This window comes from Rutilus rutilus (genome assembly GCF_951802725.1).
Source record: "Rutilus rutilus genome assembly, chromosome: 16".
Lineage (NCBI taxonomy): Eukaryota > Metazoa > Chordata > Actinopteri > Cypriniformes > Leuciscidae > Rutilus > Rutilus rutilus.
Genome location: NC_140224.1, coordinates 4,440,262 through 4,450,061, shown reverse-complemented (window position 1 = coordinate 4,450,061; position 9,800 = coordinate 4,440,262).

Genomic DNA, 9,800 nt, shown 5'->3' with positions numbered 1-9,800 from the left:
GAGCGCTGACTCGGCGTGCTCAGGACTGAGGCAGGCAGCGCACTGTGTGTGTCTGTCAGACACGTGCAGGGGAACCCCGCAGGAATCACAGATGGGAGGCGACATTTGAAACAACGCCGCGCGCTGTGAAAACAGCGATTTGCTCTTTTAGAGTAGAGAAAAAAGGATACTCGTCGGATGCCACAGGGAAACGCTTGGCTGGCGAACTGCCGAGATGCGAAGCTGTTCCACTGAGAGGCTTTTCTACGGCGAGCGGCTTCCTATCAGGAGAAATCAGCGAAGAGGTGAGTCTCAGAGCTGAAGGAGATTAGATCTGTCATATGGCGAGTTTTCTCTGTATTTATACTCTCCTGTCACGCCCAATTTGGCGCGCTCGAGTCTGGCAGGGCGTCAATCGCTCTCATTGGTTCGCGCGCCTCTGCTTTCTCGCCATTGGTTTGTGCAGTTGCCTCAGCACAGCCTATCAGCGCGCTCGCGCGAGCTTCATGCTCTCGCCTGTGCAGCAGCAATGCGTTTTAAAATAAAGGCTTCAATATTCTCGAGAAAAGGATTTTTCCCACAGCGTTTGCAACGCAGTACGAGAGAACGTTCTCGTAAGGGAACCCAGAGAAATGTACAGCGAGACAGACTGCGCATGCGCGATGACGGGAAGTTAAACGTTCGAACTATGATATCAAAATATTACGTTTTCTCAACTTAATTGTTTGTGTTCATTGACCAAAATAGTAGTACACTTGCAGTTAAATAGTTAAAAAGTCAACTAAACATTGCAGTCAAAAATTTGCCCACTCAACTTAAAATTTTAAACTGAGTTAACAATTTGCAAGTTGGATTTTTGACAAGCATTTCACCCGACTGACGAGAATTTGTAGAGACAATTGAGCAACACTCCCCATCAAACATCAGGGCACTTAAGGTGCTGTGTGTGATTTTTAGCGGCATCTTGTGGTGAGGTTGCGAATTGCAACAAACAAAAGTTAAGGTGGCCGACAGGAAAATATGTTGTCATCTGAGACAGCAGAGTAGCCAGTTAACCAATGAGGTTTCTTTACAAAGATAAATAAAGAAATTAGGTTTACTTTATTATTCAGTAGAAGTATATGTTATTGCGAATATTATTGTTACTTGTTCATCATTGTGTCAGTGTTTTATTCGCTGACTTTAGCTAGCTTCCTTGCACGAAGAAGAAGAAGAACGAAACGTGTTTGTCTGTTTAGGGCCACTGTAGAAACATGTCGGCGCATTTCAATGTAAGGGGACCCGCGGTGTATGTCTTTATACACCACTGAAAACATATATGTATATGATATTGTATTTCTGTCAACAGATCCTCCTAAATATTACACAATGTATACCTTTAAGGACTTCATCCTTCTGGACTAGAGTCAAACAGAATTTTATGTGACAATTTGCCATGAACTTGTACACTCACTGCCATGAAGGGTCAGAGCAGTACACTTATGGAGGACATAGGCCTACTAGGATATTACATGTTTGTTGAACTTAATTACGGGTGTATTCATTTTTGCAATCCTTAATTTAAGCAAAATTGGCTATTATAAATGTAAATTTCTTAACTTGTCATCTTTCCATGGATTGTAATAGTGATAATTATCTTCACTATTATATTAATCATCATCTCATAGTGATGAGTAACATAAGTTCAGAGAGAGTGTACTATGGTGAGTACTTAACCACAATTTGAAAGGCAAAAAGGTATGAAAACATACAGGAAGTCATGAAAAGGACAGTCATAACTTTCTGTGGTCCAGTCACACACTGTAAAACATTTACTTATACATTTACATATAGAATTCAGCAGTGGCTCCAGCCATTTATCATAGTTTTATATGTAAACAATGAGAATCTATTTTAAACTATACTATATTTTTCACATTTTATGAGGAAAAAACAATGTCAAAGAGAAAAGTGTAAATTGCAAAGTCCAATTAGAAAGAGACAAAAAAAAAAAAAAAAAAAAAAAAAAACGGCTAACACGTCACACTAACTTTAGATTGATCTGGCAAGAAGTCTGATGAAAAGGCTCAGGCCCAGGCCCAAGTCTGAGAGGAAAACATTATTAGTGTCTGTACAGGATCACCAGATGACAAAAGATAGTGATCATTTACTATGCAAACACCTTTAAAATGAGACCGAAAATGAACACGTTAGTTGATGAACGTTATTAGAACCTTATGAGTAAGTCAGTCTGGTGTATGTTTGTTACGGTTTGTGTTTTCCAGTTAGCCAGAAAGGAATGAAATGTTTGAGTGTGTGTGTGTAAGCTATGGGTGTATGCACATGCTACTGGAAACACATGCACAGATGGCACTGCATGTGTGTGCACAAAGTTTGTAAGAAGAACCAGATGTTTGACAATGACGGTAATTTATTTAATTACTATGATTTTATTTTTTAAGATATTTCCAGTATCTAGGAAATAATTTAATCTAGTTTTCAAGGCCATCTCTTTGGACATTTGAGTGCTTTTCAGAAACAACAATAGTGGCTGTCCACCAGAATCCACTGTGATTGGTTCTATTTGTTTCTCTGTACACAAGTCCAAGTCCATTTTTTCTTAACAAATAAAATTAAAGAAATATCTTATTTACAGATTTGATCCTGTCAAGCTTTTTTTTTTTTGCTGAAATTTAGAAGTAACATTGATACATCCTGCTCTTTTTGTGAAGTTTCTCCTGAAACTGTAGGCCATTTGTTTTTGAAGTGTCCTTTTGCTCAGTCTTTCGTAATGTCCAAAATGTCTTCTGTGATTTTTCCTTATCTTATCCTTTTGGGTTTTATATTAATGACAAAAATCTGATCAAAGTAGTTTTTTGTATTAACCTCCTTTTATTAACTGTAAAGTTTTATACCCATACATTTAAATATACAAAGAGTAAACCCCACTTTGACATACTTAAGTTGTACTTAAATACAATTTCAACGTCTGTAAATAAGAAAGCAATAAAAACATCAAAAAATTTGTACCACTTTTAATATTCTTTAATAATATGCTTTTCTTTTTTTGTGGCCCAACTTTTTTTTTTTTGCTTTCGCTTGGCAAATCATTTTCAATAGATAAATCAGGCTTCTTTATATTATTTTTCTTGTTAACTATTGAAATAACTTGTTTATTGTCTGAAAGTTTGTCTGTTTTTGTATCTTATGTTTGTTAAAAATTGGCAACAAATAAAAATAAAAGTTTGTAAGAATATATGACACTAATTTTACTGAATCAGAAATAAATGTAAATCAGTTTAAGAGTTCCTAAAAGAAAACCAAACCAATTCAAAATATTACCTATTTATATAGTCATAACATACTATGGGCCCTATCTTGCACCCAGCGCAATTGACTTTGTACACCGACGCATGTTTCATTCCTATTTTGCACCCGCGCAAAGCGCGCTTTTCCCTCCACAGAAGCACGTCGCTAAACTAGGGAATGAACTTGCGCTCTCTGGGCGGTTCAGCGCAAAAAAGGAGGCGTGTTTTGGCGCAAACGTTCCCTGGTGCTATTTTACTGTTCCATAAAACAATTGCGCCACTGGCCAGAAAAAACCTAGTCTAAAGTCAGTGGCGCGTTGCGCGTTGTTCATTATGCTATTTTAAGGGCGCATGCTTGACCATAATGTATAGAGTGCACAAACGCTCATACACTGTGATTCTCTAATCTACACAGAAGCAGCAGTTTTCATTTTTGCAAATCATATTATTACAAACGATAGATAGATAGATAGATAGATAGATAGATAGATAGATAGATAGATAGATAATTTATTATAAATATAATAATTTATTATAAAAGCATACATCTAGCTTACACATTTACCCACATTATTATATGCCTGTTTAGCCGAAGCTAATTTGGGTGTGTTTCTCCCATCCCCAATGTCACTTCTCTCTCTTTTACGGCCGTGACGAGAGCGTTGCTCTCCTCGGCTGTGAACCGCTCTTGGCGCGCCCCTGGCAAATCCGCCGTTATAATAGCAATACGCCAAGGAAAAAGTGCGTCTGCTCTTAAAGGGAATGTGAGATGATGCTCTGATTGGTTTATTTCACGTTACGCCCAAACCACACCTATGAATAATGACGCTACTTCAGACCAACCCCTTTTAGATTTGCGCCCGGCGCAAGAGTCATTTATCCCGCCGGGAAAATAGCAACAGCGCCGAGACCCGCCCACAAAGTTACTTGCGCTTTGCGCTTTGACACTTGCGTTTCAGATCGTTAAAATAGGGCCCTATAAGTATACCATAAAACTAAGTAACGTTGCACATTCATCCTGTATCTATTAACTCTCATTAGAGTGTTAGTAGAGTATTAGTAGACTGGTAGGGTGAGGGTTAGAATAAGTGGACATGCATGTACTTGCAAAGTTACTTATAGTCAGTAGAATGTCTGTTAGGAGAGCATCACAATAAAGAGTTAGCAGATATTAAACAGACAGTCTATGAGAGTTAGTTGACATGTAGTAGCAAGTTACTTATAACAGACTGTCAAAAATAAAGGTTGAAACACTCAAAATAAAGTGAATATAAAGTGAAAATAAAGTGAATCAAAATAAAGTGTTACCAAATGTTGATTCGCAAAGTTTGCTGCTTCAGTATTTGTAGATTAGTTTTCACATGTTTATGGTTTAAAACAATAATAAAGATATTTATATGATAAGGCTTTTATTGGCAATAACATTCAATAATGCAAAGAGTCTATATTTTAAGTGTCGACTCTTCTTCTTCATAATCTCTGCAGTTTGCTCTCGCATGCTGTAGATCAGATTCTGGGCCAAACCCTGACTGATTGTAATCCATTCTTGCCTTATTGGTGCTCTAAGTTGGACAATTTTATGGACTTCTGTTTGTCCACTCGCCTTTTGAGGATTGACCACATAGGATTAAGATCTGGGGGAAAAAATGTATGTAATGATCTCCAAGCCACTTCATTACCACTCTTGCCTTGTGACATAGTGCTCCATCGTGCTGCATGGAAAATCCATGGATCATCACCAAATTGCTCTTGGGTCATTGGGAGAAGTTGCTCTTGCAGAAAGTTTTATACCATTCTTAATTCATGGCAGTGTTTTGGGCAGAACTGCGAGAGAGCCCACTCCCTTAGATGAAAAGCAACCCTACACATGGATGGTCTCAGAAAACTTCACTGTTAGCATGACTCTTCTGCTCTCCAATCTCCAAGCTTTCCATTGATTGTAATACGTAATAGTAATAATTAATATCTAAGTTCCAGCCATTTACCATAGTTTTAAGGGTTCAACAACATTTTACAGTTTACAGCTGAGCTGTAATTTAACAGTAAAGTACTGGCAGGTGAGAACCAGGTGGGATGCTGGGAAATGTAGGATTGAGTGAGTAGCAGTGAGAGAGGACCAGTGCACACATATTGAGCAAGCTCTGCATTGGTGGTGAGGAGATCCTGGTGAAGAGAGCCCATTCTGACGGATGGATGGGTATCATTTTGAAAGTGTTGGTAATTTCAACTTTAGCTAGCCAAGCACCTTCATCGACCAACTTGATTAAATAGCATTTTTGACCGAAGCGCAGGAAAAGGGGACTAAAGGAAAACATATGTTGATGCTCGCTATTAGAATGGGGAAAGGACATGTCAAAAACCAGCTGCTTTTTCTCTGAATATTTGCATGTGGCTAAGCAAAGGAAATTAACTCAAAAAGGTGGAGAACAAAAAGGGCAGATGATGTATCCTTAATTTACTTATTTTTCAAGGACAGACACCACCTCAGGTTCAGTTAAAGCTGACTGCAGATTATTAGCTACATAAGAAGTAGACAGAGGAGAAATGATGCCTACCCGAAACCCTTGAGAAAGGCCAGTGATTAAATGATCGACAAAAGGGGTATCAGGGTGAGAGGAGAGATATCTCGAGAGTATTGGGACATTAATTGGGGTGAAGAGGTGGCCGCTAAAATCTTTACCCTTGGGGGAAACATGTGAGACGGGTGTGTTCACACTTGGCATGTTTGGTTGCTCGATTAAAGGAACACTCCACTTTTTTTGGAAATAGGCTCATTTTCCTACTCCCCTAGAGTTAAACAGTTGAGTTTTACCGTTTCCTCTCTCACTGCTGCACTCCCTCACTCACACTCAATCCTACATTTCCCAGCATCCCACCTGGTTCTCACCTGCCAGTACTTTACTGTTAAATTACAGTCCAGCAGTAAACTGTAAAATGGTGCGGTTCGAATGAAACGAAAGACATGTAAACAAACCAAAAACAGGACATGGTATCACAAGATGTGACCCTGAAGGACAAAATGCTCAAGCGTACCTGTTTTTTCTCATCATAGTCGTGATGTTGCCCATCACAGTTCAGTACAGGCATCAGAACCGCGTCTCCTCACAGATCTTTGTTTGTGTGTGATGGAGGAATTCATGCCACTGTTTTGACTTCTTTACACATTTTATAAGCCAGCGGCACCGGAATAGTCAGATTGACGTCCACAATGGCGCTACCCAGGCTGTTTATTTTACAGTCTATTGTTAGAAGCCAATTGAGGGAAATCTTCTTCTTTTTTGCAATGTAGGAAATTGGTTGTATTTTTACAGCAATTTTTGACAGTGAAAGGTCTAGGAAACTCTAAAGAAACAAGAGGAGAATATATTTAATAGTAAAGACATTCTACATCACATACAATTTTTGCAAACATCCCTAAATGATACACTTGAAATAACATACAGTATGTAGGCTTGTCATAATTGCTAATTACGTATATTTTCATCATTTAAATGTATACATTTATTAATTTCCAAAGTGACTTAAAAGATCTCCTTTTGCCAGTCAACATAATATTTCATTTAATACCAGTACTTCTATATTAAATATAGTTCACAAATGCTTAAAGAGCCTTTGTGTCATTGTACGTTCAATATATGACAGGATTGACCAAATGAAAAGAGATAAAAGATTGGAATCTTTAATGATAAATGCCTTTATTTGCATTGCCCATGATGACTGCAAATTCCAATTTTTGTATTCCCCTCCTTTCTTATGTGTTTTTTTGTTGTCAGAACTTTTCACCAGCAGTTTTCGGAAATTGGATGCAGGCTAAGTGTTTTCCACTGATCATATCAAAAGTTAATTTATTTTTAATGGCTTCATTGATGTTACACAGCTGCAAATATATATGTAAATATAATACAAATATCCAGAAAGTGCAGAAACAGCCGGCGGACTGAGGAAATATATGGTCAATTATCTGGAGTTCCTGGACAGAGAAGGAGGGGAATTGAGAGGGAACAAGTCCTGCTTTTACCATATGAAAATAACTTTAATGTACTTCAACCACTAACCTTGGCATTTACATGTTTTATATTGCAGTATCCAGTGTGTCTGGTTGTAACTTTTCAGAAAATATGCGGTCTAACAAACTTAACATAATATTACATACATAAAAGGATGAAAAATTCTTATTATAAAGCTTTATAATACTAATACACAAAATAAGGAGATTATAGGATAATTGATCCTTCTGTAATTCTATCCTATTATAGTATTTTTTTTCACAAATAAACAAGTTGTTTAAAACTTCTGAACAATACTGTTAAACACTGACCAAAAGACAATTAATCTTTTGTGAGAATTGAGATATTGACCATCTCAGCAAATAACGATTAACGAGCAAAGCACAATAAACACAACATAACATCACAAGCAAATGTCACAACCTATTAGGCAAGGCAAGGCAAGGCAAGTTTATTTCTATAGCACATTTCATACACAATGGCAATTCAAAGTGCATTACATAGAAGAAATTAAAATAATAAAAAGAAATAAGAATAATTAAAACAGTTTAGAAGAATACAAAATAAAATACAGTACAAACAGTCGGACGAACATTGGCGCAGTGCTCATTCAGTAAATGCATAGTTAAACAGATGTGTTTTGAGTCTGGATTTGAATGTGACTACAGTAGGAGCACATCTGATCTCCTCTGGAAGCTGGTTCCAGCTGCGGCTGGCATAATAGCTAAAAGCAGATTCGCCATGCTTAGAGTGAACCCTTGGTATTTCAAGCTGATATGATCCTAATGATCTGAGTGATCTGTTGGGTTTATATTCAGTGAGCATATCTGCAATGTATTGAGGTCCTAGGCCATTGAATGATTTATATACCAGTAATAATACTTTAAAATCAATCCTAAATTTAACTGGGAGCCAGTGTAAAGACCTGAGGACTGGTGTGATATGTTCATATTTTCTGGTTCTGCTCAGAATCCTGGCGGCAGCGTTCTGTATGAGCTGCAACTGTCTTATGGTCTTTTTGGGAAGGCCAGTGAGGAGTCCATTACAGTAATCCACCCTGCTGGTGATGAAAGCATGAACAAGTTTCTCTAAGTCTTGTCTGGAAACAAAGCATCTTATTCTTGCTATATTTTTCAGATGATAGTATGCTGATTTAGTTATTGCTTTGACATGACTACTGAAACTAAGGTCTGACTCTAGTGTCACACCAAGATTCCTGACTTGATGTTTAGTTGTTTGACCCCTAGAGTGAAGGTATGCGTTCACCTTGAGAACTTCATCTTTGTTTCCAAACGCAATGACTTCAGTTTTGTCTTTGTTTAACTGAAGAAAGTTTTGACACATCCAACTGTTAACTTCATCAATGCATTGGCACAGGGAGTCAATGGGACTGTAATCGTTAGGCGATAGGGCTAAGTAGAGCTGTGTGTCGTCTGCATAGCTGTGGTAAGCAATTTGGTTCTTTCTCATGATTTGGCTCATTGGGAGCATATACAGGTTGAACAGGAGTGGTGCAAGAATTGAGCCTTGAGGGACTCCGCATGTCATGGATGTCCACTCAGACTTATGGTCTCCTATACTCACATAATAACCTCTCCCATCTAAGTATGACCTGAACCATTTTAGGACTATCCCAGAAAGCCCCACCCAGTTTTCCAGCCTGTCCAGAAGTATGTTGTGATCGACAGTGTCAAATGCAGCACTGAGGTCGAGTAGCACCAGCACTGATAATTTGCCTGAATCAGTATTTAAGCGAATATCGTTTATTATCTTTATGAGCGCTGTCTCTGTGCTGTGGTGCGGTCGGAAACCAGATTGAAAATGGTCAAAGGATCCATTCAAGCTCAAGAATTTGTTCAGCTGATTGAAGACAACTTTTTCAATGATCTTGCCTATGAAAGGAAGATTTGAGATCGGTCTATAGTTGCTTAATATGGTCTTATCCAGATTGCTCTTTTTCAGGAGGGGCTTGACAACTGCAGTTTTTAGGGAGTTTGGAAAACTATTAAACATTTCTTTCATATTATTATAGACATTGTTTTCATATAAGTTTATATCTCTTTTATTTTACCGTGTGTATTTGTGAAAATAAGTAGCCTATGTGTTACCTATGCTTTGTCAATGTTAAGATTCTTTTTAATATGGCAGTAAAAATACTGCCGCTTTCTTAAGGTCTTTGTCACTTTATTAAAGTTAAGCAAAGAGACGGAGAAATGTTTACTTTCACGAGCTGTCACGTATTCGAGCGTTTGAGCGTTTTAAACTAGAAGTTTAAAGCTTACAGGCTTCCGTACATCGACCGCCCGCAGCGTCTTCTGGGATTTTTAACGGTTCGATTCTCTCAAGTCTGCATTCGATGCATCCTCGATATCAAGAAAACACCCAGGCACTTTCATGCGCCCTCTATACTTGCGTTCTTAAATATTGGAATTAAACTTCGACGGTTGATGATGACGTATACGAGAACACAAGACATAAGACTCCGCCGTGGCCCGTCATCCCACCAGCTCCACCAGGCTCCCTTGTT